At 47.1% G+C, this 3,933-nt stretch overlaps 1 protein-coding gene across 1 annotated transcript in view; it reads right to left on the minus strand.

Moving 5' to 3' along the window:
- Clnk (cytokine dependent hematopoietic cell linker) overlaps positions 1 to 3,933 on the minus strand; it is a 94,275-nt gene that overhangs the window by 1,228 nt on the left and 89,114 nt on the right. The window lies entirely within an intron of this gene.

The following is a 3,933-nucleotide window of genomic DNA, read 5'->3' on the forward strand; positions in this document are numbered from 1 at the left end:
GCCCACTTGACTGTTGGGTGTATAAGCCTCCATGGTGCTATTGAATAAAGAGCTTCTTACCAGTGACCAGAGGTCCATGTCTCTGTGTCTCTGTCTGTGTGTCTTTGTGTGTTTCAATCTCCAGCCCCTTGCCCAAAACTCGGAAGCTCGTGAACTGTATGGTAGCACATAGAGCGCAGACGGGCCTTGTGCGCTGCACAAAGGGGAACGGATGTGCTTGTGGACCTAATGGTAGCTCTTAAGTTTCCTGTCTGCAGAATTTTCCCAGTCAGACCACCTACCTCAAAGATTCTCCCAGCTCCATCACAGCCTTCCCACCCCAGGACTTGATGAATTATTTATGAGGTCATCACAAATGAAGGCTTGGGTTCAGTGTCTGGGTGTCCTGCCAGCTATAAGCTGTGTGACCCGAGGCCAACTTCGTGTACTCAGTTTCTCTGTCCACAAAGAGTGGTGGTGACATTGGGACTTGCCTCTGTGTTCTTTGTGAGCATTAGTGGAACTTACGCATGGACAGCATTTGGAGGAAAGCCTTCCCTTTTTTTCCCTGCACATAGTGAGGGTCACTAAATGTGAGACCGTGGGATGCAGTCTAGACTCTCTTCACAAGCCTCAGGAAGAAAGGGAACTTTTGAAATTCACTTCTAATTTCAAACCAAGGATGGGCTTTTCTTCCTTTACACTCAACAAAGTGGTCAATGCAGAGAACCTGTCTGTGCAGTGCTTGTCCAGTGATTGGGTTCACAGACAGCTAAGGGCAGATAATCACTCTGATAAGAGTAGCCTCACCATTTTACTTCATGGGTAATTTCTATGAGACCACACTATCAGGGACAAGGCAGGTGCAATCAACCACGCTCCTGTCCCTTCTTAGTGGATCCAGTGCTGTCTGTACTCACAGCTGCAACGCTGCCTGCAAAGGCTGGGAGAAAAGACTGTAATTAAGCTCCTATTTTTATCTTAGATTCCCCCCCTCCAAGGACAATAGAGAATGTCAAATGTCCTAATATCAGATTCTTAAGCCTGTTTAAATCCTTTGTGTCTGTCCTATATGCAAACTGTTTTTCCTTTTTTCCCCCTTGTCAGAAAAGCAGAAAGAGAGGAGGGAGGGAGGGAGGGAGGGAGGGAGAGAGAGAGTGTGTGTGGAGAGACAGAGAAAGGTGAGAGAGAGGAGCTACAGGGGAGGATAAGGAAGAAGTCAGGGAGGTGAGAAAGACAGATGTGGGCTATTGATAATCTGTCTTTTAGTCTTAAAATCTTAAATTGTCAAGCCAGGTGATGGAGGCACATGCCTTTAATTCCAGTACTTGGGAGGCAGAGGCAGGTGGATCTCTGCAAGTTCAAGGCCAGCTTGTTTACAAAGGAAGTTCCAGAAACCCTGTCTTGTAAACAAAAAAATAAAATAAAAATAAATTGTCAAGTAAATATCTATCATCATTTTTAGAAACCCATGCTGCCCAGGTACCTGCATAGAGAGGTATGGAAGAGTCTTGTAACCCTGGGTAGCCACGAAATGGTTGCTGGTCCAGTCAGTGAATAACTAGGCATCGTGAGCTAAATATTGTACCTTCAGCGCATCCATATTTGTGACCTAGAATCTATGCTCATTACTCTATGTTTTGAAAGTGTTAATAGCATTTTATTTGGTAAATTATACTCTTGAATGGAGTTCACCCCAGGTTATCCTCAGGAGGACAACAGGTCTTTGACTAGTCACACCTCAGTGAGATTCTAATCAGAGAAGTAGCTATTTCCCTTGAGGCAGGCACTGGAGAGCTGTTGCCAAGAGCCAAGGACACCAAGGGTGGAGGGGTGTCTCCCTGGGGTGGGGTGGGGCTGGATGTCAGACTTCTGTTCTCCAGCATTGATGAGTTTCTTCTGTCCTAAGCCTTTCAGTTTGTAGAAAGTTATGGAAATACAGTCAGAACATTAAAGCAATGGGCACTCCTGGATCTGAAACCAAACAGGGATCTCTGTCTTCCTGACCAGTTGAATAACTTCTCAGGTTTTTGTTTTGGAGACAGGTGACTTTGCTTGCCTTCTGTGCTGACGAGGATGGCAGACTGGGAGAGCCTTCTCTGGGTCTGGCCTGGGTGCTTCTTATAGGCCTTGTGGTATGGCGTCCCCCTTTGCCTGAGGTACACGGACTCAAGGAAAGGACTTTCTGGGGTCAGCTCAGAAGAGACTGGTTACTTCACAGCACCTGCCTCTGTGTACCTGCCGTGGTATTTATATCGTGCTATCTTGCACTCAGATGGCTCCTGAGAGTCAGGAGCTACTGTCTTCCTGTGCCATTAAGAAGTCCACAAGACAGATGAAATGAAGTGTATACTGTCCCTAGAATCTCTCTTCCTCATCATGTGTTTCCTGCTGAAGTGGCCGATGATGCTCTTTGAGCACAGATGGAAGAGCTGGGAGGTCTTGCATTTGAGCAGAGATTTCTGAACTTGATTTCTTCCAATTTTCTTTTTTTTTTTTTCTTTTTTTGCTTTTTCGAGACAGGGTTTCTCTGTGGTTTTGGAGCATGTCTTGGAACTAGCTCTTGTAGACCACGCTGGTCTCGAACTTACAGAGATCCGCCTGCCTCTGCCTCCCAAGTGCTGGGATTAAAGGCGTGCGCCACCACCGCCCAGCTTCTTCCAATTTTCTTAACGATGAGCAGTTCCTCAGGAAGACAGAGGGGTCGGGTTGCAGAAGGCCATGGGACCCTCTCACTCTGATGGCAGGGCTCAATGCTTCCCAACAACAGCGAGAAGAATCTCTGTAGGTTGCAGTTTCTCTCAAGATGCTCGGTACGTGGTAAACTCCAAGTAGGCGTTGCTTATTCTCAACTTGCAGTGCTTGGGCTGTCATCAGGTGGGCGAGATTGTGTGAGAAGGCCAAGCTGTTTGCCAAGGAGAGTAAATCCCAGGACTGCTCTTTACTGTTTCTGGGCTTTACTTTCACCATCTAGAAAATGAGAGCCGTGCCCGCCTCCCAGGGTGGCTGAGTGCTCAGTGCATCCATGTGCCTGTGTACAGTGCATGTAGGTACATGTTCCGTAGATGCATGAAAGGGAAGCCCATGTCCCAGGGGTGCAAAGAAGAGAGAATTATGGACTAATACAGGAAGGGGATTTTAAAAACCGGCGCCAGGATCCAGTAATTGGAACAGCTTGTCAGGTGCTTACAGTGGGGTTACAGGTGGCCTCAGCCGACAGTTCCTCACTTCCAAGGCAGCCCACTAAAGGCTTGTGATCTGATAAGATGCGGTTAGGGTGTAAGTGCACTGATACGCTGCGTCCTCTCTTTCATTAGCAGGCAAAGCGTGGTGTGCTGGGAAGAAAGCTGAAACTTTAGTAAAGGCTCTGCTTCTCCCCAGTGAGCGGGACTCAACCACGTGGCTTTAAGGACCAAGTGAGAGAGCAAGTTACAAATCTCTTGGAGTAGGATGATACACACAGAACAGACCTGGAATATGTATTCAGCTAAAACATCTCCTTTTGATCAATTGATTTACATAGTTATTAATTGATGTTTAGTTGATTTTTTTTTTTGTAGGGGCTCACATGTGCTAGGTAAACACTTGACCACTAAGCCACACCCTTAACCCTATTTGTATCTTTTAAGATAGGGTCACACTAAGTTGCCTAGGCTAGTCTTGGCAATCTTCCTGCCTCAGACTCTTATGTCGGACTATTGGTCTATGCTACTAGGCCCAGCAACGGGCAGATTTGCCAGTAGATGGCCTCCCATCAGCACACCTGCACTGAGAGTGGGACCTCGGCTTAGAACCAATTGCTACTGTTGAACACACACTCACTTTGAGGACCGAATCTTGTGGATAAGTGAATGACGTTTGACTTCAGAAATGCCTGCAGTGAACTTGGGGAGGTGGGAGAAGAGAGTGGAGCATGGGCTGAGAGAAGCACTCCACCAGGCAGAATGCAGGCAG

This window comes from Microtus ochrogaster, unplaced genomic scaffold, assembly GCF_000317375.1.
Source record: "Microtus ochrogaster isolate Prairie Vole_2 unplaced genomic scaffold, MicOch1.0 UNK5, whole genome shotgun sequence".
NCBI lineage: Eukaryota > Metazoa > Chordata > Mammalia > Rodentia > Cricetidae > Microtus > Microtus ochrogaster.